This window comes from Cebus imitator, unplaced genomic scaffold (assembly GCF_001604975.1).
Source record: "Cebus imitator isolate Cc_AM_T3 unplaced genomic scaffold, Cebus_imitator-1.0 Scaffold13, whole genome shotgun sequence".
Lineage (NCBI taxonomy): Eukaryota > Metazoa > Chordata > Mammalia > Primates > Cebidae > Cebus > Cebus imitator.
In genome coordinates this window covers 8680447-8705246 of record NW_016107328.1, presented here as the reverse complement: position 1 = coordinate 8705246, position 24800 = coordinate 8680447, and the positions used below count along the sequence as shown (strand labels likewise).

The 24800-nt window shown below is 44.5% G+C and overlaps 1 pseudogene; it reads left to right on the top strand.

Annotated features, from left to right (window-relative positions):
- Positions 1 to 9024: 9024 nt before the first annotated feature.
- Positions 9025 to 9142, top strand: LOC119467365 (annotated as a pseudogene).
- The last annotated feature ends 15658 nt before the right edge of the window (positions 9143 to 24800 follow it).

Sequence of the window (24800 nt, the reverse complement as noted above, 5' to 3'; positions counted from 1 at the left end):
TAAGAAAGAAAGAAAAAATAAAAGAGAAGAAAGAGAAAGAAGAAGGAAGGAAGGAAGGAAGGAAGGAAGGAAGGAAGGAAGGAAGGAAGGAAGGGAGGGAGGGAGGGAGGGAGGGAGGGAAGGAGAAACAAAGAAAACCTCAGACCCAGAACAAATATTAGGGCAGGCCAAACTGTCAGGGTTGTCACAAAAACTGGAAATTGTATCAGTTTCAAAATTAGAAGCTACATCTCTTAGATGCTGCCTAGTTTATAGTGGTTGATTCACTGTGTGTATCTAGAAAAGACTTCTGCCTGCTTCTAAATTGTGAAATCCTAGTAACTCATTCTATTATAATAAGGAAAATATCATTTTAAGCACACCTTAAAATGTAGGGAGTAAAGTCTCTAAAGAAACAAGCTGCAAAGGTGATTGGTCTTCTGAATATCTCATCATAGTCAAAGTAGAAACATCAGACAGAAAAATGCCAGTGACCGGAGTATCCCATGTTTGTCTCGCTCCAGCACATGCACCCTTTGTACAGAAGAGAAGAGGAAACTAATACCCAGAAGAATAGTCGATTGACAGAGCCACAAAGAGGAAGAGGCAGAACGTAAGCCCGAGACTATCAGCTCCAAACCAAAGTTCATGCCTTAGGCTTTATTGCAGCAACTTTATTTCCAAAAGACCTTTCCTATCTGACCAATGATTGATCTCTTTCACAGCTGTAAAGTTCAAACAGCTAATTTATCAATGAGTTTCACCTTGCTCTTAATCCCCCACTTTTTTACTTTGTGCTGGCGGTGTTCAGCCCTGCTGGACGAGACGCTTCCTTCTTAGAACACCCCAGGTGAGAGGAGGTACACGGGACTCTCATGTGAGCACTAATATTAATCTGTTGCAAGGCTCACTTCTCTCTGCCTTTATCATCTCCAAATGGGAACCCCAACCCTTAACCATTCCATCAGGCTGTTCTCAGACAAACTGAGATAACAGATGTGAGGCATTTTGAAAACGTTACAAGCGCTATACAAATTTAGGCATCATTATTACCAAGGCAATAAAAGGATTTATCACACTGATAAATGGTGAGCATGTTTCTGTGCCTCTGTAGTTTCCAAGAACAGGAGTAATTGCAGTTGGCAGATAAAGCCAAGGCAGTTAACCAAACCCAGGAGTATTTGGGAAAAGGCACAAGTTAGCCAAATCCAAATGATTTTAAAACACGCTGTAAAAACAAACAAGTCTTCCAACATAATTAATTCCAGTTTCGTCAATCCTTCCTGCTACTTGGAGCAATGTAGCTTGTTATGAAGCAAATTACCCTTTGGATCCTTTTAATCCCAGCTCATCTTTTTCAGCTTTAATTGTCTTGCTGGGTTTGAATGTTGTTGTAGTTCAAATGCAGCCAATTAGCACGGCCTCAGCCACCTTGTGATATTTTGCTTGCAAAGAACACTCCTTGAAATCCCTGGTGGACTTTGTCCCAGATTGTACCAGTAGCCACAGTTCATACCCTCAGGTGTTTATTAGGTAGAAAAAAAAGCCAGCAGAGGCTCAGAGAAGGCACTGGAAGCAGCAAGCCGAGTTCACCAGGCCTCAACAAAAAGCATCAGGTTTTCATAATCCTGGTGTCAAAATATGGCCAAGGATGCCTGGGCAGAGAGGGAGGCCCTCATTACTGGAGGTGATTAAGTAGGTGGCACAGGAGAGAGTCACACATCTAAATGGGGCTGGGAGGGGGAGTGAGGTGGCCTTTGTGATCACAAAAATTTCTCCATCCCCTCCTTGGGTGTCTGGGTGTCTGTGATGCAAGGCAATTTGGTAAGCAACAAGACAAATACATATGGTGGACAGGTTAGGAGTGTCAGCTCTGCATCTAGGATATATAGGCTGAAATTCTGATTTTTCAATGTACTGGCTGAAAACTGTAAGAGAATCTTACAGATGTGAACAGAGCACACCATTTCAGGGCTTATTCTATTACGATTGGAATCATTATGACTTAACTCCTCTGTGGCTTAATTTCCTTATCTGGAAAATGGTGACAGTAGTAGCACTGGCTTCATACGATTGTTCTGAATATTAAATGAGCAAGCACATGGAATACACTAAGCACAGTGTCTGCCATATGTAAGTGTTCAGGTCCGTCAGCCACCTCATCACCATCATCTTTGTTCTCACTTTGCTGGTGTCATAGCTACTGTTCCTGACTCTTTCCTTGCCCACTGCCATCTGCTCTCCATGCTGCTGCTGGATGCTCATTCTAAATCCAATCCTGTTCTGCATTTGAATCGACCCCTTCCACTAAAACCAGGCCCACTACAGAGAAATTAAATCAGAATTTCTGCACATAAGTCCCATGCATTTATTTTTAATTCCTTGGGCAATTCCAACTTTCCAATACGCAGTCACATTTATCCTGTGCCCTATTCCTTCAAAGTCTAATCCCATAGCAGGAGGTCAGATAACTCATCTGCTTCTACCTAGTGATGGATTACATGTTTGTTTTCATGAGTTTCCTATAGAAACAGTGCCTTGATGAATACACAATACATGACCCCAAAAATAAGAATTCCAGACAGACCAGTGGATGAAGAGTACAATTTAGGATACTATCCCACTAACTACATCTTGCAGAAGCCCACCTGCTTCAAGGATCAGCATTACTCATGCCCGGTGTGCTCATGAAAGAGTGCATATTCACGAGCCATGGATATCAGTGGCAGCATGAAAGAAGAGAAAATAAACACACTCAACCAGTCAGATCCACTGAGTCAGTCATGGAATCCAATGAGACATGAATTCAAATGCCACATGTATAAACCAGTAGTAATAAGAACCATCATTAATTGGGTATCTTGCCAGACCTAATGCTGTCGTGCTCAGTTTTCTTTGCCTCTAATCTTCACTTCTCTAAAGGGTAGATCTCTTTATCTTCAAGTTAAAGATATGGAGGTCAGGTTGAGAAATGATAAGCGATGTAGCCAAGACTGTGCAATTGAAAACACCAGAATATGATTGGCAAAGCATTTCACGTCTATTACCTTATGTGATCCCAAAACATCCTGACGTACCTCTCTTTTCTCAGCAAGTTGCACTTCTTTTGTCTGCCATTTTACTAGGTATTCATTTCACAGATAAGAAACCCAAGATGCCAGGATGTCCTGAAATGACTTATCCCAAGCCACATAACTGGTTAGTCATAGAACCAGGACTCATGCCTCAACTTGCCCATGCCAGCTCTTCCTCACTTTCATTTATATATTGGGCTGTCTTTCTATGTAGTGACTTCTCAGAGAGTTGAACTGCTGTTATCTGGGTCTTTATTAAGGTATATGAATGTTGAAGTAACTTCACCAACTTAAAATAACTCCCTTAACTTTCTCCACCATTCCTCCTCCCCTCATCCAAAGGATGGGCTGGCTCCCAGCAACTACATTTGTGCAATGTGATACCCAAACCCTCTCCAGTTAATTCAACCAACAATGGACCTCTGACTCAGAATGAACCAATCAGATTCTTTTCCTCCACAATTTGAAATTACATTGAGTGTTTCTTTCTCCATGTGGCCGTAGCTGTAACACATGACTTGGATGCTTAGTATAGAAACCATTGGTGATGCTTGCCAAATATGTCCAGCTCCTTACCTTCTAGGAACCTGGCAGCATTGTCCTGCCTGGGCCCCTTGTGGAGGGTTCAGTCCATGTGCCTAGTGGCTGCCAATCACTAGGGTTGTGAGTAGATGTGACGTGTGCACTTCTGGACAGGATCACATCAAAAGTTTTCTCTCTCTCTCCCTCTCCCTTACAAACCAGAAACCTTTGAGCTGGTGGCCCCTTTGTTAGCCTGGGTCTCAGAGTGGTGAAGCAGGAACTGGAGTTCCCCAGCCAACCCACAGTGGACATGTAATGAAGCAAGAACAAAATCCTTGTTTTTCTAAACCACTAAGATTTGGGGATTTTTTGTCAATGCAGCATAGTCTAGCTCATTCTGACTGACAGTTGTAGAAATAACAGTAAACCCTTATAAATCAATAGGGCTTGGGAATTATAACTACAGCATAGCCTAGACCAAAGATTGGCAAAGTACAGCCCATGGGCTATTGTTTTATAAACTACATGTCATTGAATGCAGCCATGCTCATCTCTATTTACATATTGATTATGTTGCCTCCATGCTTCAAGGGCGGAATTGAGTAATTACAAGAGAGACCTAATAGCATAAAAATCTTAAATTATTTCCATCTGGCTCTGTATAGAAAAAGTTTGCTGACCACTGACTTAGACCATTCTGACTGCTTACAACAACAATAAGAACAACAACAATAGCAAGTACTTACACAGTGACCATTCTAGACATTTTACACACATTAAGTCACTCAATCCACACATCCACCAGTTTCTCTGCCTCTGTGCTTGCATCCTCTGCCTTCCTGAAATCCATTTTTCACATAAGTAAATCAAACCAAGTGAGTTTTCAGTCATCCAGTGTCTCTTCAACACTTATCTCCTACCTGTTATAAAAAATAAATAAATATGGGGGGGATGGACGCAGCAAGACACCTTGCCGTGAATGTACCTATGCAACACTCTTGCATGATCTGCACGTGTACCCCAGAATCTAAAGTACAATTTTTAAAAAGATTAAAATAAATAAATAAATAAATAAATTCACATTCCTTATCTCTGTGCCTCAGTTTCCTCATCTGTAAAGTAGGGGAGATATCAGCAACTACCTCATAGACTTATTGGAAACATTGAATGAGCTCATTCAGCCCTGACACTTGGCACAATTCAATGCCTCGCACTTAGTACTATATAAATATGGTCACGAACCACGTGAGGTTTTGGTCAACAGGCTGCATACACAACAGTGGTGCTGTAAGATAATAACACGGCTGAAAATTTTCTGTTGCCGGTGATTTGTTACAATTGCCTGCAGTATCCAGTCAGTAACATGCTGTACAGGTTTGTAACCCAGGAGCAATGGGCTTTACCCTATAGCCTAGATGTGTAGTAACCTAACGCACCCAGGTTTTTGTAAGTACTGTACTCTCTATAACGTTTCCACAGTGGCAAAATTGCCTGATAACACGTTTCTTGGAACAAGTCCCCATCAACCGGCAACACGTGACTGTTAATGACAAACACCACAATGCTGAAAGCAGATACAAGTATCTTTATTTAACAGATGAGATTATTCATACTGCCACATAATACCAGCACATAGTAAGGAATCAATGAGTATGTATCGAATAAATGAATGTTTCTTGTTCTCATACCTGACGCTGACTTCTAGGATCCTAGCTAGGGGACATCCCCTACCACACCCCAAAATAAATACTACCTGCCTTTTTCTCCTCCCAGATAAATGCAGTTGCGTGATTCCTTCTGAAGCCATTTCTAATACTACGATGCTATAAAGAAGGTCGTTCAGCAAACTAGATGGTAGTTGCTCTGTCACTTTTAAACAATGGATGTTTTGAATTCCAGAGAAAATGGTGTTATGTAAAGAGTGACATTTTATTATAAATTTCCTCCAATGTTATCACACTTACTTTTAAATTGAACTGAGGTATGTTTGAACTTGTCCCTGAACTCTTAGTCACTCAACACAAACACACAGTTTGTAAAGAAAGTTTACCTCCTGTAAGGCCCACAAGGCAGAGGGATTTGATGGTTTTTTTTTCTTTCAAATCTGTAATGAAGAATATTTTTCTTCAGACACATTTTCTCCTTCTGTCACTGCTTAGCTCTGCTTAGCTGTACCTACATTCTCTCTGAAATGTTATGTCTGTGAATCGCATCTTGCCCTTTTGTTTAAGCTGCTGTCTTTCAAGAAGCATTTCAAGGGAAATACACTCTGAACAGCATCATCAAGCCTCAGTAACGTCTTCTGATTACTCAGGTTTGATCTGCATGAATTCCATTTCTCTCCTGCCTTCTTCCTCATAGTAACTATGGTCTCTCCCAGATAACATCAACACAGCAGCCTGATAGGGCTGGCAGGAGAAGCATCATTCCAGGGATGAGAAAGAAAATCTCTAACTGCTCTGAATTTCATTACAAGTAGCAGGAGACAGGAGGCAAACAAGAAGACCAGAAGCACCCTGACTCTCTTTGAACTCCAGGCTGGGGCCTCGCTAGAAAGAGAAAGCCTGGCTGAAGACTATCACGTCATTCCCAGAAGACCAGCCTCTGTTACTGTCGCTTCTAAACCTGCTCTCCTGTATGTTAATTCCCAAAGATCAGCCAAGAAGCTAAGATTCTAAAATCCCATGTTCTTGATAACCCACCACATAACTCTGTGCTCCAGCCAAAATGATTTATCTGCAAGATTTCTCTTATGAGTTAAACTGCATCTCCCAAAAAATTATGCTGAAGCCCTAACACCCAGGACCTGCAAATGTGACCTTATTTGGAAATAGGGTCTTTAATCAAGTTAAGATGTGGTTATCCTGAATTAGAATAGGCTTTAATCCAATATGACTTGTGTCCTTATAAGAAGAAAAGCACCACGGAGACAGATACACAGGGAAGAGGGCCATGTGAAAACAGAGGCAGAGACTGAAGTGATGCATCCACAAGCCAAGGAAGGCCAAGGATGGTTCCAGAAAAGAAAAGGGCAGGAGCTAAGAAAAGGGCATTAAACACAGTCACCCCCGAAACCTTCAGAAGGAGCATGACTCCAGGGCCAACATCTTGACTTTGGACATCTATGCTCTAGAACTGTCAACTGTCAACTGTCATTTCTGATGTTTTAAGCCATCCAGTTTGTGGTACTTTGGTATGGCCACCCCAGGAAAAGTAATATAGTCTCCAAGCTGCTGTCCCCCACCTCTTTTCCTTCACATCAGAGAATTCCTCACCTACATGAGCTCAGCATCCTCTCTCAAACCTATCCCAGGTCCTCAGCTAAGACCTCAGGACTCCTGTAACCTCTGCTTCCCTCACCTAACACTCTCCAGGGTGTGTTCTAATTGTCTCTCTCTCTACCCACAAGACTGTGCCTCAGTCATCTTTGAATGCTCTTCACAGAGCCCCTTGCTCAGTAGACATTCAGCCAGTATGGAAAGATGGAAAAGTGAAGAGAGAAGTCAGATGGAGATGGGTGATGTCTGAAGTCAAATGTGAAAAGGTTCAAACAAGGATATGATAGAAAAATTATTTATTCCAAGGATACAAATGACGAAGGCTATAATCTAATGAAGAAAATGTAGATGACACTAGGAAAAAAAAACAAAGAAGCAGGTAGAGTTTGGGGACCAGAGGAATGTAGGTTAAGAGAAAGATCATTTCAAAATACAAAAACAGAGTTGAGGAGACAAATTAAAGCTGGTGAACATAATAGATAGGTTGGGATAGAGAACACCTGGGTGGACACAAAGTCAGCAGAAACAGCAAGGGAACTTTGAATCCTACAGAAAACATATCATACTGGCCCCGAGCACTTACCTTCCAGATTCAGCTATGAGCCTGTCATAAAGACAGTACCGCCACCTGACAGGTATACATAAGGACTAGTTTACCAAAACCCCACACTCAAACTGGGGGATGCCACTAGATGCCTCATCCAGGAAGCTTCGTGGGGGAACTTAGGACAAACCTCCTGATACAAGTGATGGTGAGGTTATGAAATGTCATACCCATAACCCCACTGGATATATCCCACTGGGATAGCAACAGCATCAGGTGCACAGTGGTAGGTAAGAAAGAACCTACTGGCCGGGCGCGGTGGCTCACGCCTGTAATCCCAGCACTTTGGGAGGCTGAGGCGGGTGGATCACAAGGTCAAGAGATCGAGACCATCCTGGTCAACATGGTGAAATCCCATCTCTACTAAAAATACAAAAAATTAGCTGGGCATGGTGGTGCGTGCCTGTAGTCCTGGCTGAGGCAGGAGAATTGCCTGAACCCAGGAGGCGGAGGTTGTGGTGAGCCGAGATCGCGCCATTGCACTCCAGCCTGGGTAACAAGAGCGAAACTCTGTCTCAAAAAAAAAAAAAAAAAAAGAAAGAACCTACTATGAACCTAACTACAATTATTTTATTTAGACCTTGCCCACCAGGTGAGGCAAGGGTCATTATCCCCATTTCACAGATAGGAAGACTGAGGCTCAGTGAGGCTAAGTGAGTTTTAGTTTTAGTGAGTGCTTACCTCATTACCTCTTACTCTACATGTCCACTCAGGTTGCTTAAGATGACCAATATATGGGAAAGCACCTTGATATTTGCTGAATGGCTTAGAAATAGAAGAAAGTATTCCCACTCAGAACTTGCTAAAGCCAGAGGTGCTCAGTAGTGAAAAGTGGCTGCCTCAAGAAGTAGCATATTTGCCCACCCTCACTGAAAGGCCTCCATAGAGAATCTTCCCTCTGTAAGCGGAGCGGATACCCTCAAAAACCTGCCCTACTGTCACATTTAGTCCTGAACAATTTGCCTTTGCCTGGTCCTACATGGCTCCTCATTGCTCCCCTCCTCTTTGTTGAATCTCACTTATTTCTTCCTTCTCTCTCTCCTTAGCTCTCTGCTTTTGATCATGCTTCCTGGAGCACCTTCTACCCACGCCCACCGCCCATGACAGATTACCGTAATTACTTTAGGACTCAGCTCAGAAGTCCCAGAGAACACCGTGGCTTATGCCTGTTGTTTCATACCCCCGCACTTGCCATCTGCCGCATCTGCCTATTGACGTTTCTGTCTCCCCTATTAGACTGTAGGACTGTGGGAACTGGGGTCATATCTCATAGATGTACCCCTAGTGCCTAGCACAGAGCCCAGCATGCAGGTTGCCTTATAAATTCTATACTGAAAGCACCATTATGGGTTGAACTCTAATAGCCCATCCACTCTCTGATTTCCTTTCTCCCCTCTCAGCTCCACACAGATCTGTTGGTAAAGACACTATCAATGGCAAGCTGCAGACCTTTCCTTGTCTGCCATTCTTTTAGAAAACATCTAGCTTCTACAAAGCCCAACATACAAGATGGTAGCAAAGAGGAGAATCATGGCTGATTCCTGGAGCATCTATAAGATCTGATGGAGTCTACAGCCATACCACCCTGAACGTGCCTGATCTCTTCTGATCTCAGAAGCCAAGCAGGGTCGGGCCTGTTAGTACTTGGATGGGAGGCCGCCTAGGAATACCAGGTGCCTTAGGCTTATAAAAAATTAAAAAAAAAAAAAAAAAAAAAAAAAAAAAAAAAAAAAGATCTGATGGACACTGAGATGGGTGAGGACCAGATCTTCTTTTCTTCCTTCAAAGTGGTTATCTCCATGAGGCGGAGTATCTTCAGAACAGTACTGGCTGGGCCCGGCATTCCTCTCTGGGACTTCTCTTCATGTACAGCTCTGAATAGCTTCAATCAAAAACAAAGAAAGTAAAGCAAGTTGGCAAACCCTTCCAAGGGTCCTAGCCAAATAATTAGAAAGGTTGGTCTGGAAAGACTTTGAAAATTCCAACCTTTATATTATTGCGACAGACAAGAAGGATGCAGACTTCTGGGCCGGAGAAGAATATGCTGAAAAGTCCACACACGACATACAAGCTGTGGCCTCAGTGTTCCACTTCGGAAAAAGAATCACGAGGACAACCCTGCATTGGTTCCACATCTGTGGGGTAAGAGACAGTTGCTGGGCTGACTTTTGAAGATAGAGAGATGAACTATGAAAGCAGTCCCTGCCTTGGAGGAGTCATAATAATTTTAAAACCAAAAACGTCAAAAGAATTACGTAGGTCAACACCTTGACCTTACGCCCAATATGCTGTTCCAATTCGTTTACTGAAGAGCTATTCATTCTTTAGGGTTTTTCAAATTTTTCACACTGTGGACCACTTCATAAAGGGCAAAAAACAGGTGTCTTATTAGCAGGGTGTAGAAGGGGAAATTACTAAGAAATCAGAGATAAATTCACTTACGATGCTTGTGAATGCTTTCTTCTTTTTAATTAAATATTACAAATGAATTAATCATTCATATTAAAAGCCAGAATGACAAGAAGCCAACCCTAAGATCATCAACTCCATCAGAGTTGGCAAGTATTCATTCCTATTTATCCTTGCAGACTCATCTAAGATTTTGCTTCCTCCAGGAAGTCCCCTTGATCCCCCCCGCCTTAACCAACAGAATGAATTCTTTCTTCCCTGGGCCTTCAGCATGCCACATGACACCATCAGTTCTGTGTGTTCGTTTATATCTGAGTCCAGTATTATACCATGAGCTAACTCTCCAGGAGCAAGGACTGAGTTTTTGTCCCTGTATAAGCCCCAGATTTATCACAATGACCGGCACATGTAGGTGCTTCATGAGAGTCTGTTGAATCAAATCAACACAAGTCTAGAAGGAGAAAGCCAGTCAGCAGGTTATCAGGTCTCCGAGACAAGCCATTTGAAAGCATTAACCCAAGGCTCAGCATAAATAAATAAATTAATTTGCCTTGGAAAGTCCATCCACCCAAATCTTGAGCCAACTAAAGGGATAAATTGCCATTCTGCTCTGCCAGACAAAAAGACAGCCAGCAGCTTTCACCAACCACTCCGAAATCACCCACCTGTGTAAAATTAAATTCTCACTGAAGGCATGGAAAAATTAACTGAGTCATTCTTGACCAAAATGTGGTTTCCAGTTACCTAAACTTCTCCCACAAAGAGATGACCCATCTTAAGAAGGTTCCTAATTCTCTCAGGGGAGTTTAATAGATTGGCTATTGACCAGATACATCATCTAATAAACCTTCCTGCCTGGTCTCAGCCAAGATCTCCCGCCTTCTTCTTGCAGGGGCCTGATTCATGCTCTAGGACACCTGCCAGCAGGGCTCCTGACCTGGTTCCCAGGGAAGGACAGGACAGCCTAAGAGAACAAGATGGAGGCAGGGTGGAGGCACAGCCCGAAGGCCAGCGGGGAGGGAGGCTTCCCCAGAAGACAGATGTACGAACAGCTCTGGGCACACACACTAGCTGTTTACCTGGGATCCTCACACAATGTGTTGCAAGAGTTCTTTCATGGGCAGATTGCAGCCTGCAGATTACTCAGCATCTGAGGGTGAGCCTGAGGGGAAGCCGCAGCCTTCACAAGGAAATCAGCACACACCCAGGTTGCACCTTCTACCCCGGGAACTCGCCTTGGGTCAATTCCTAGGGAGCTGCCGAGAGAACCCAGCGTGAATCTTGGCAGGGAGGCAGTGCTTGCCCAGGGTGCTGCAGAGCTACTGCAGACTCTGGGACCTACTTCCTGTCCTTTCTCCATTGCCCACTTTTCCAAATTTTCTAGTGTATTCTGGGGTATGTTCCAAAGGTTTTACAAAGGGAAGATCATAATAGAGTTTTGCAACAGCCTTCTAGTCATCCTCTTGTCTCTTCTACTCTGTCTCCCTCAACACTCCAGAGTGAACACCCTAAAGAGCTCACCAGAACTTCACACTCATCTGCAGGAACCCTGTCAAGAGCTCCCTGTTTGTCCTGGTCCAAACTCATTAACAAGGCAGACACTGCCCCACCCAACCTTAGTCTCTGCAGATTTATTTCCAAGCTCAAAGAGGGAGACCAAGGAGCAAGTTTAGGGAGTGGTGACTCTCATGGCCTCCATTAGCAGCACCCTCATTCTTGGATGTGCACTGTCAGCTGTTTCCAAATCGTATGCAGAGGACTGTGCAAACACAGCTTCACAGACCCCTCAGTCACGCTCCAGAGCCCCTCCACCTCTACAGTGAGAACCTGGAGGTACCCTGCCATGCCCTTATCACATTTTAGGCTCCACCTTAGAGGCTAACTTGTAGTTTTCCAAATATATCATTCATTTTTTTTTTATCCACCAAATAATCTTTCTGGAGCCAGTCACTGGCAATCCCATCAGAAACCACAGTCAGGCTCGGCCTTCCCAGATTCCCCAGAGGGAACGATATCACTGAACCAGCAACCGTGCCTTTGCCAGCCATCCCCTTCCTGCTCTGCTTCCTACCTGTTGAGCAAGCTCCTACTTCCTCAAGACTCAGCCCAATTGCTGTTTGCTCTGTGAGACCCTTCCTGGCCCTCTCTTGGTGAGATGCCCTCTGGGCTCTCATCACTTCTTGGAGTTGCCTTGGTGGCCTGTTTTGCTATGTGTCTCTCCCCAGGAGAATGTAACCTCCTTGAGGACAGGAATCACACAGTCTCATCTCTGTATCCTGATGGAAGGAGCACAGTGAATATTGGTGGGATGGGATAGCCCCTCTCACAGCCATTGAGATCCCCTTCAAAATGTGGGCCTAATCTGACGCAGCTCTGTCCACCCCTCCTGGCTGTGTCCCAGCCTCCAGACCTCTACAGCCACCACCTCCTGTCCTCCCTGCTTCCCGTTCAATTCCCTAGTCTCCATTGCCCCTACAACGTAAATCCAATCGCATCTTCCCAGCTCAAAATCTTCTGCTTAGAGAAACATCCCAATTCCCTACCACAGCCCGCCAGGTCCTAGGTGACGTGGCCCCAGGTAACTCAGGTACCTCCCTTCCTCTTCCCCAACTCTCCATGCCTCATGACAGCCACACCGACCTCACTGCTTTGGAAGCCCACCCAAGAGCATTCCCACCCCACACCATTGCCCTGCTCTCTCCTGTGCTGAAACAGTTTCTTCAACATGGTCACCCCTCATTCTTCCCACTGTGCAGCCCCTGTCCCTGTGGTGTTGCTATTTTCATGGCGTTCTCATTACTAGACAGCACAGGCATTGCTAATATGCTTCTTTATTTGCTGTCACCTATTGTCCGCACTCTGTGCCCTCAGGGCTCTTAGTGTTTCCCAGGCCATGCATACAGCAGCCATCTCCTGAGTAAGAGGCTCTGGGGGCACCAATTTCCTGCTCCTTGGGGCAGACCCTGAAAGACCCCAGGCTGAGAGAGATAGACGGTACTACCTTCCCTTTTTCTCCCAGTTCTGATCCGTGTCTGAGTAGAGACATGTGGTCACGGAGCTGCCAGGGCAACAGCTGGGCTGGAGGAGCCCGCACACAGCAAGCCTGGTGCCTGATGAGAGGCTCATTCCTGAGTCCTGTATCAGCTCCCAGCACTTCTCACAGGGGAGGAGCTGCAAAGCCAGAAAGCATCCTGCCTTAGCTAAATCACACTCCTCAAACCATTTCCTGGCAATTTGTGGGGCTGCTGGAAAGGTGACAGCTATACAGGTTAAACCTTGTCGCACTCCAGCCATGACGATAATCTAATCACATTCTTCTCTACTAGACCTCACTCAAGAACCCCCAGTTTCTCTTTCCTGGAGTTTCCTGGGACTACAGGGTCCTTCCAGACCTTTCTGGACTCTCTCTCGATCTGGACTCTCCTTGCTCCAGTCCTGCTTGTGGCTGTTCTCCCAGGATGCCGTACTGTCTCAAGCCTCCTCACCTCCAATTATGCAGATGCTTCCTCCTGGACTGCCCTTTCCCCTCTCCCTTGATAAATAAGTTACATTCATCTTTCAAGCCTCAGCTCAAATGATACCATGTCTATGAAGTATTTCCTGACACCTCCTTCAAGTGGGTTCCAGTCCAGGCACAAGTGCTCTCCTTCATGCTCCCATCCCTGACACAAATTCTATCGTGCATCTGTAGCATTTTATTTCACATTCATAAATGTTTCCAGGGCTGAGCTCTTAGAGAGCTGAACTTTTGGTCAGGCACGGTGGCTCACGCCTGTAATCCCAGCACTTTGGGAAGCCAAGACAGGTGGATCACTTGAGGTCAGGAGTTAGAGACCAGCCTGGTCAACATGGTGAAACCCCATCTCTACTAAACAAAAAATAGCCATGCATGGTGGCACACGCTTGTAATCCCAGCTATTTGGGAGACTGAGGCAGGAGGATCACTTGAACCCAGGAGGCAGAGGTTGCAGTGAGCTGAGATTATGCCACTGCACTCCAGCCTGGGCAACAGAGAGATACTCTGTCTCAAAAACAAAAACAAGAAAACAAAAAACAAAAAAAGAGAGAGAACTGAACCCTTATTCACTAAAAAGCCAGAGAAAACCTGTAAACTGCAAATCGGTTGGTGTCACTCCCTTGCTCAAAAAGCCTCCACTGGCTTGCACCTCACTCAGACTCAAAGTCAAAGCGCTTCTCCTGACCTACAAGAATCTAGGCAATCTTCATCCTGACCCTCCTGCCCACCATTAGCTCTCTGGCTCTATCTCCTGCAACCTGCCTCCTCATTGGCTGTTCTCCGGCTACACCAGACTCCTCCCTGCTATTTGAACATACGAGGCCTGTGCACTGCTGTCCTTGCTTCTGGAATACCCCCTCCCGCAGTTATTTATGTGACCATCTCCCACACCTCCTCCTGTCCTCGCAGTGAGAGCTTCCCTAACCAGCCACTTAAAACCAAAGCCCACACTCTAAGCACACTGCCATTCCTATGTCCCTTCTCCACCTTGCTTTTCTCTAGAGACTGTATCACCATCTACCATGCTATGTGCTTTATTTATCTACTTTGGTTACTGTCCATAACCCCTCACTGCAGCTTCAAGAGGGGCTGGAATTTTTGTCTGTTTAGCTTGTGATTACTAACGCTACTCAATGCTTTGAATAGCTCAGGCCGGGCGCGGTGGCTCAAGCCTGTAATCCCAGCACTTTGGGAGGCCGAGGCGGGTGGATCACGAGGTCAAGAGATCGAGACCATCCTGGTCAACATGGTGAAACCCCGTCTCTACTAAAAATACAAAAATTAGCTGGGCGTGGTGGCGCGTGCCTGCAGTCCCAGCTACTCGGGAGGCTGAGGCAGGAGAATTGCGTGAACCCGGGAGGTGGAGGTTGCGGTGAGCCGAGATCGCGCCATTGTACTCCAGCCTGAGAAAAAGAGCGAAACTCCGTCTCAAAAAAAAAAAAAAAAAAAAATAGAATATTCAATGCTTTGAATAGTGCCTAGGCTGAATATTGTTTGAAGGAATGAATAGGATTTCTAGCATCTAGCATAATTCCTGGTACATGGTAGAAGTCCAGTAAATAATTGTGGAATAATGAATGAAAAAAGCAGATGGGGAAGGAGAGAAGAGAGAAAGAAAGAAAAGACAGAAGGAAAGGAGAAAAGAAGAGAGACAAAGGGGGAGAGGAAAAAAAGAGAAGAAGGAAGCAAGAAAACAGACACAGTAGGGAGACAGAAATACAAAGAAAAAGCAGCTCTTATTTGCCTGAAGTCCTCAGACAATTGTATGTGTTGTAGGCTTAGACAGCATTAGATTGGTGCAAAAGTAATTGCTGTATTTGCTGTTAAAAGTAATGACAAAAACCGCAATTAGTTTTGCACTAATGTGATAGGATTTTTCATCCTAGAACTACCTGTGTTAAATTCCCTGGGAAATTTCTCGGCCTTCAGCTTCTTTTTTGCCAACACAGACCTAACCAGAGAAGGAAACACGAATGTTTTACAAGGGTGATTGGTCATTAGTTTGTGACTCATCCTGACAAGTTCTAAACTGCAGCTTACCTGCCTCAGATATCTGCATGCATGCAGCTCATCCAAGCCTTTGGCCAACAGCTCTTCACCCATTATTTTGCAGAGATTTTTGTTTTTATAAAGAATGCATTGGCCGGGAACAGTGGCTCACACCTGTAATCCTAACACTTTGGAAGGCTGAGGCAGGCGGATTAGGAGATCAAGAGATTGAGACTGTCCTGGCCAACATGGTGAAATCCGTCTCTACTAAAAATACAAAAGTTAGCTGGGCGTGGTGGTACATGCCTGTAATCCCAGCTACTCGGGAGTCTGAGGCAGGAGAATCACTTGAACCTGGGAGGTGGATGTTGCAGTGAGCCAAGATTACACCACTGCACTCCAGCCTAGTGACAGAGCAAGACTCTGTCTCAAAAGAAAAAAAAAAAAAATACATTCCTCTATTATTGTAGAATACACACAAAGACACATAGACGAAAATAACCCAGTATTGATCCCTGTTTGTTTCCTGTAATTATATACCTGTATATGTAGTTATCAAGATGTATTTACACTGCGCGTATATCGCTTATTGTGTCTGGAGTTTTACTATCCCTGGGTATGTGCTTAGGGTATAACCAGGGAAACAGCTTGAGACAGTGGAAGCCGTATATTCTGGAAACTGACATACTTCAGACCAGTCCCAAGTCTGATACTTGGTGGCTGAAGGTCTCAGTTAGATTATGTAAGTAAAGTGATGATTCCTCATACCCTGCCAGGAATCAGGGACTGTCCGAGTTTACACCTGCTGTTCCAGTGTAATTAACAAGAATACCTCTTTAATGCTCAAAATGTCCCAGTTCAAACAATAAATTATATGAGTCTTCTATACTTCACCCTGTGAGCTTTGCTTTTCTCTATTGTAAAAATATAGAAAACAATATTCCTTTCCAAAGAACTATTATGGGAATTGTATTAATTATCTTTGCTGTGTAACACAAACTGACCCCAAATTTAATGACTTAAAACAACAAGCACGTTTTTAACTCACTCATGTTCCAAAGATCAGGAGTGAGCGTGGATGAGCAGGGCGGTTCTGGCTCAGGGCTCCTCGTGAGTCCTCAGTCACACTGTCACCTGGGACTGCAGTCATCTGAAGGCTGGATTGGGCTGGAGGATTTGTTTTCAAACTCATTCGCCTGGCTTCTAGCTGGAGGCCTCAGTTTCTCACGATGTAGCCTTCACCTTGGGGCTACTCATGACATGGCAGCCAGCTTCCCACAGAGTGAATCATCCAAGAGAGGAAGAGAGGGAACACAGTGGAGGCTGCAAATATTTCTAATCTGAGAAACCAGCCTGGTGCCATGGCAAATGCCTGTAATCCCAGCACTTTGGCAAGTCAAGACAGGAGGTTTGCTTGAGTTCAGGACTTTGAGACTAGCCCTGACAATAGTGAGGCCTCATCTCTATGAAAAAGAGAACTAGTCAAGCATGGTGGAATGTCCCTGTAGTCCCAGCTACGCAGGAGACTGAGGTGGGAGGATTGCTTGAGCCCAGGAGGTTGAGGCTACAGTGAGCCCTAATTATGCCACGGCACTCCAGCCTGGGTGAAAGAGTGAGACCCTGTCCTTCAAAAAGAAAAGTGAGAAACTGGGCCGGGTGCGGTGGCTCACACCTGTAATCCTAGCACTTTGGGAGGCCAAGACTGGAAGATAACCTGAGGTCAGGAGTTTGAGACCAGCCTGGCCAACATAATGAAACCCCATCTCTAATAAAAATACAAAAATTAGCTGAGCGTGGTGGTGGATGCCTGTAATCCCAGCTACTCAGGAGGCTGAGGCAGGAGCATCACTTGAGCTTGGGAGGCAGAAGTTGCAATGAGCTGAGATCATGCCATTGCACTCCAGCCTGGGCAACACAGCAAAACTCCATCTCAAAAAAAAAAAAAAAAAAAGGGAAGAAAAGAAAAGTAAAGTGAGAAAGCATCAATTCTCCCACATAGACTCACCCTGGTATAATGTGGGAGGGGACTACACCAAAGTGTGAACACCAGGAAGGAGGCAGGATCACTGGGGCTCATCTTGGAGACTGGGTACCACAGAACTTAATGTAAATGCTGCTTGCAAAATCCCTGGTACATAGCAGGCATGTAGTAAATGTTAGCTACTTTACTTCACAGCAGTATCAGACAAGAAAATCTTCTAAAAACAGTAGGTAGCGCTGGTATCTCCACAACAAAGGATTTAAGTATTGTGTCTTTCTTATAAGTCGATTCAATTCAGCTCCACAAATAGTTATTACATATCTCCTGCTTGGTGTCATCCTTGAAGGCAAGCAATTCACAACTAACTACTACCTTGTTGTAAATCCCTCAACTCACTACTTATATAAAGAAAAATGTACTGTTTTCTAATTCAAGGTGTTTCTTTGTATTCTTAATCTTCTGAAGATGTAATCTTAGCATGTTGTTGGAATGTCACTGTCAGAAGCATTTGATGTTTACTCCTACAAAGTAAGACTAACAGAGTTTTCTGGAGTCAATGCACAAATAAGCTAATTTGCATGGTGTTTGAATATACATCGTATTGAAGTCTAGGCTGCAATTCGAAGCATGTAAGAAGATGAAAAGAAATCATGTAAGAATTTATCTAGCCCTATGGTGGACACAGTCATTTATGCTTAAAACTTATGAGTTTTGTTTGAGCTTACAGAATCCATTCAAAAGGTAAGCTAGACTAAAATTTCAGAATTCACCACTATACAATTCATCCATGTGACCAAAAACCACTTGTACTCCAAAATCTATTGAAATAAAAAAATATATTTTTTTAAGTGAGCAAAAAGTATTACCTCCACTACCTGGGGCTGCAATCATCTGATCCAAGTTACCATGACATGAATTATTGTGATAATTTTTCAGCTATTTCCCCCTGCTTCTTCCCTTTCTCTCCACCCTACCTATTCTCAACACATCATCTAGAGTGATCCATTTAATATGTCTGATCACATCATTCCCTTGCTCAGAAACTCCCAGTGGAGTCACAGAGACATAAATACCCTGGCCGTATCCATTCTGCATTCAGCTGTGCAAGCCAACTAGGCTCTGCAACCCTCTGGCTCAGGGCCCTTTTCCTGGCTGGAGAAGTGCACATAGCCAAGTCCATGGCAAGCAGGATGAGCCAGATAATGGTTAACACCTTTGGACGTGACCTTCAACCATCAATGGTCAGGGAACTGGCGGATCAATTTCCCAGGTCCTGGAACCAACCCAAATGCCCATCGATGATAGACTAGACAGAAAAAATGTGGCATATATACACCATGGAATATTATGCAGCCATCAAAAATGATGAGTCCATGTCCTTTGTAGGGACATGGGTGAACCTGGAAACATCATTCTCAGCAAACTGACACAAGAGCAGAAAATCAAACACCGCATGTTCTCACTCACAGGCGGGTGTTGAACAATGAGAACACATGGACACAGGGAGGGGAGCACTACACCATGGGGTCTGTTGGGGGAAATAGGGGAGGGACAGTGGAGGGTGGGGAGTTGGGTAGAGATAGCATGGGGAGAAATGCCAGATATAGGTGAAGGGGAGGAAGGCAGCAAATCACACTGCCATATGTGTACCTATGCAACTATCTTGCATGTTCTTCACATGTACCCCAAAACCTAAAATGCAATTAAAAAAAAAAAGAAAAAAAAATTTCACAGGTCCTTCAGCCCTGGGTTGTGATGACTTGCAAGCGTTCTCTCCACTGTCTCCCAGGGGTCCCTTGCAGGACTGAGCTGCAGTTGCTTGCAGTCCCAGCCAGCTTGTTATTACCCCTTTTATTGGGTTCTTTTTCTTTCCATCTCACTTCTCCACTCCTCTTCTGGTGCTTCCTGGAATCACTTTCCACATAAACTAGTTGCACTCAAATTATTGTCTCAGGACACCCCTCAGGGAGGAGTATCCTCCACCCAGACAAATGGCTTCCCCTTCCAGAGCAAAGAACAGAATCTGTGCCATGACCATGAGGCCCTGCACACTCTGCTCTCCTACCATTCTTCCTCACGTGCACTCCACTCCAGCCATCTTGGTTTCCTGGATGTTCCTGGAACATTCTAAGCATGCCTTCAAGGGAGCAGCTTGGCTCCTTCGATTTCCTGTTCCTGAGAGACTTGCCTATGTTTACATGTTATGTGTTTATATGTTTATAGCCAACACGCTACCACCTGCCCCTCCAACTAGAATATAAACACAGAAAGGAAAGTGACTTTCCTCTGGGACTTTTATTTTTCTTTTCTTTTTTTTTTTTTTAATTGAGATAAGGTCTCACTCTGTCACCCTGGCTGGAGTACAACTGGCCGATCTTGGCTCACTGCAACCTCTGCCTCCCAGGTTCAAGCAATTCTCCTGCCTCACCCTCCCGAGTATCTGAGACTACAGGTGCACGCCACCACACCCAGCTAATTTTTGTACTTTTAGTAGAGACGAGGTTTTACCATGTTGACCAGCTGGTCTCGAACTCCTGACCTCAGGTGATCTACCTGCCTCAGCCTCCCAAAGTGCTGGGTTTACAGGTGCGAGCCACTGCACCTGCTCTGCTCTGTTTTATTTCACTGCACCATTTCCAGTAATTAAAATAGTGCTGGATACATAGTAGATGCTCAACAGATACTTGTTAAATTATTGAATTAAGGATGACTTGGATGAAACCTGATTAGGTCCAGTAAAAATATTTGTAAAATACCTGTCAGGGCCCTAGCTGTTATCATTGGAGCCCCTGCAAGAAACCTTCTACTTCCCCATGAATAATCCAGTCTTTTCACTTCCCACATGATGAGGATCAGAGAATGTGGGTGTGTTGCCTAATATTACAGAGCTCCCCAGTGGCAGAGCTAGGAGCAAATTCTAGCTCCATCTGTGCTGTGGAGGGAAGAGAACCAGTCTGTTTCCGTTTAATCTCAGGTGTACTGTTTAAAAGCTTTGTAACTTCTAAATAACCCAGGCAAATTTCTTAACCTTTCTGAGTACGAGTTTTCTCATCAGTAGGATTGAATGATGCACCTATTTCAACAAATTCAGATAATTACACAAAATAATGAGTATAAAAGAGCTTGGCACATAGCAGGTATTTATTAGGTACTCATTGAATCTAAAGAAGTACTAACTTAAAAACATTCAGAGGCCAGGAGCGGTGGCTCACACCTGTAATCCCAACAGTTTGGGAGGCCAAGACAGGTGGATCATGAGGTCAGGAGTTCAAGACCAGCCTGACCATAATGGTGAAACCCCATCTTAAAAAAAAAAAAAAAAAAATTTCAGAAGAGCAGGCACATGCTTGCAATAATAACAATAATACTTTGTTGAATGAACCAAGTCCCAAGCACTGTGCTAAGACATTTTACATGCCTTATTTCATTCAATCCTTACAACACCCTCTGAGGTTGATTCTAATTTATCCCTTTCTACAGCTGAAGGAACTGAAGCTCAGAGAGGTTTTCTAACTTGCCCAAGATCTCTAAGACAGAGGCCATTGCTCTGACCCTGGAATCTGAGTTCATAATCATTGTGCTATAGTGCTTAGAGACGTGGCTTTTAGGTCCTTAGAGATTTCTTCAATTTCAAAGACTTATGAAACATAAAGGACACAATCTGCTTCTCAGCAGGACAAGGGTAAAGGCATTTCCAAAGTCTGATAATTGCTAGCTCTTTGAAATCTCTGTAGAAAGAAGCCAGGCTGCATTCATTGTAGGTTGTAGGGTCGCACAGTGCTAAAATCTGGAATCCAATTCATTACAATTGAAGCCCATCTTTATCTTAGGTAGAAAGCTTCCCTTTGGAAAGTAAAGTCATTGCTTGGACGAGTGTGTGTGTACCTCAGTCTCTCTCTCTCTGTTTCACACACAAACACCAACTCACCTTCATTTACTGATACCTCTAGCCCAGCGCTTCCCAGTGTGGTCCTAGATCCTGACCTTTGGTGCAACGCCTGGAAATTCTTTAGAAATGCAGGCTATTAGCCCTGCCCACCCCACTGTCCCCAACCAGACCAATGGAATCAGAACCTCTGGGGGCGGGGCTCAGTACTTTATTTCAATGACCCCTCCAAGGGACTTTTACACACAGGATACTAAAGTCTGAGAACCACTGCTTTAGCCTGCAAAAAGCAATTTCTCCAGTCTCCGAACCCTTTTCTCCAAATTGAGCTTGAGTATAAATCATAGCTTCTCTTGGCCTTTAAATGTCAAGGATCCTGAGCTCAGAGAGGAAGGACCTGGGCTGGAAATGCTGGGCTGAGGCTTTGGCCCTGGGAGAATTGGGGCCCAGCCTCTGCCAGGCATTTGTGCCTACTCAAAAATCACAGCTTCTCAGAAAGCCACCTCCCTTTCTCTTAGAAATACAACAAAATTCACATATGGAAGAAAAAGATTTAAAAAAAAAAAAAAAAAAAAAAAAAAACAGACCTGGTAAGGAAATAGCAGCCTCCAAACAGAAAGAGCTGGCTTTGGGGAGGGGAGGGGGCTGAAATGAAAGCACTCCTGTGGCCTTGTTGCCTCGCCAAAGTTGGGCTATAAACACTCCCTCCGCCCGGCGACCACAATGGCCTCATTTGGTGCTGCTCACCCGCTTCAGTCATATAAAGAGCGATAAAGAAAGACAAGGGCGGAATAACCTCTAAATAAAAGATGAGGTAATTTTGAAGGCACATTAGGATTTTATGTGTATTATGGCTTGTGGTTTTTTATTCAAACCCAGGGACGGCCTGTGCGGGGCTCTCACCCTCATCAAGTGCTGAGGCCGGCCCTGCAAATGGTCCAGGGCTGGGTTCCACAGCTTGGATGGTTTGAGGAAGGCAAGAAAGAGAAAGAGAGAGCGACAGAGAGAATTTTTTTATCCCCTTGGCGTGGGTTTGATTGTACCAGACGTTACCACTAAAAGAATAAAAATGAAGCCTCCTGGGTCGGCCCTTCCTCTTGGGTTTATGTTTTCCTGGAGGGGAAGTTTGGACAGAAAACTCAACAGGACAATAAAGACCCGTCCTGAAATGAAAGGCTCATTGCTGGTGGCTAGGTACAGCCTCAAAACTCCTCTGAAAATGCAGAGGGGTGATGCTTTGCAATTCAGACGATGTAGCCTTTGCAGCACCAACATGTCTAAATACCACAGAAGCCAGGAAGAGGACAGAATTCCCCTTTCCAAGGAGCCAAGAGGACTCAGGTTGGGGAAGGGAGAAAGGGGAAGGCTGGCCCACTGCAAATTCTTTCACAATGTATTTTTAGACAGCTCAAGACAGTAAGGAGGTCTGGCCCTCCTGGAGGGCAAAGCCCTGAAACTAACCACCAAGTCTCTTTGCTGCCTCTATTTCTCATGTATGAAATCGGGATTGTGCCGTGGACATCATCAAGGCCACCATCATTCCCTGAGCAGTCACTAAATGTCCTCCCTAAACTAAGGCTTTACTTGCTTATCTCCAGCACCCTATAGAATGAGCTTTATCCCCATTTCACAGACATAGAAATCAAGGCATACAGAGGTGTCGAACCTCACCTGAGACAAAGTAAAGAAATCAGGATTCGGCCACTTGCAGTGGCTCACGCCTGTAATCCCAGCACTTTGGAAGGCCAAGGTAGGCGGATCACGAGGTCAAGAGATCGAGACCATCCTGGCCAACATGGTGAAACCCCGTCTCTAATANGGGTGGATCACGAGGTCAAGAGATCGAGACCATCCTGGCCAACATGGTGAAACCCCGTCTCTACTAAAAATACAAAAATTAGCTGGGCCTGGTGGCACACACCTGTAGTTCAGCTGCTTGGGAGGCTGAGGCAGAAGAATCGCTTGAACCCAAGAGGTGGAGGCTGCAGTGAGCCGAGATTGCACCACTGCACTCCAGCCTGGAGACAGAGCAAGACTCCGTCTCAAAAAAAAAAGGAAACAGAATTCAAATCCAGGTCTCTTTGACTTCAGAACTCACACTGTATCTGGCAGTTGTTTGATGATATTGACCATGTTACCAATATTAGGAATCGTTCATATTCACGGAGCACTTTTCATGTGCCAAGCACTGTTCTAAGGGCTGTATTATCTCATTTAATCCTCATAGCAGTAGAGAATGTTTTAACCCACTTGACAGACGAGAAAACTGAGGCCCAGAAAGGCAAAGTAAATAGCCAACTTCACACAAGTAGGCAACAGAGCATTCCTGCCACAAACTACACAGAGAATCCCTCAGGAACCACACTCTGTCCTGAAGATTCTGCATTCTTTATCCCATCAGTGTGTTTACAGCATCTACTATGTGCAGAGCACCTAACCAGGTGGTTGGAGGGGACAGAAGCCTGCAAAGATGAACACAATCCGGTCCTTGCCTTCAGGGCAGCCCACAGTCTAGTGAGAAAGACAGATACACGCACAGGAGAGTTTACGCCACAGTCTTCTCTAAATCTGGGATCTTCTTACGGGGGCCTCTGTAAGGCTGTCTCCTAGGAAGTTTCAGTGGGTTTGGTCCAATAGGCACACACAGACTCAAGCAAGCTTCAAGAGTTCCCAGTGTCAACCAAACTAATTCCCTGAGTCAGCAACAGCAAAATATAGATACATCCTAAATCCTTTGAAGAACTAGGTAGCCCAGTATGTTTCAAATCCAGGAAAGGGCATCATAGATCTCAATCTCAACCCCTGAAATGCAACATTTGGCTTACTCCAAAATTGTTTGGCCCTCTGCGGGTACTCCCATCCCAGCCTGAATTTCCCCACCCTAGCAGAAAGGGACATGACAAAAAAAAAAAAAAAAAAAAAAAAAAAAAAAAAAAAAAAAAAACAGAAAGATACAAGAATACAGAATTGGAAAGACCTGGGATTTCTCATAAGCAGGACTTCCCCTCCCTAGCCGAATGATCTTGGGCAAGCAGTTTAACCTCGCTGCACTTCTATTTTCTCATCTGTAAAATAAAGATAATGTATACTCCTTTTTAGTACTGTTGTGAGTAATAAATGGATTAATACATGGAAAGCTCTTAGAATAGTGCCTCGCGTCTGATAAGCCCTTCATAAACATTTCCAATTCCAATTTAATTACAAATGTATATTGCAAATCAGCTAGAACTAGGGTGATTGACACAGATAGGGTCCACACAAGCACTGTGCCAGATGCATTCCCGGGGTTCAGCAGCTTTGGGGTGAGGAACTCCAGCATCTCAGCATGAGGAGGCTTCCAGCATAAAGAGGTCAGTGCCTTCTCACTGGGGCTTAGTGGCGCACAGACCCCAGATCCAGGCAGCCTAGGGTCAAATCCCGATTCTTTACTTGATAACTATAAAACCTTAGATTAGCTAATTATCCACTCAAAGCCTCAGTGTCTTCGTCTGTCAGGGGGAAGGTGGATAATGACAGTACCTACTTCCTGGGGTTTGTTGCTAATCCCTGAAAAGCACATAG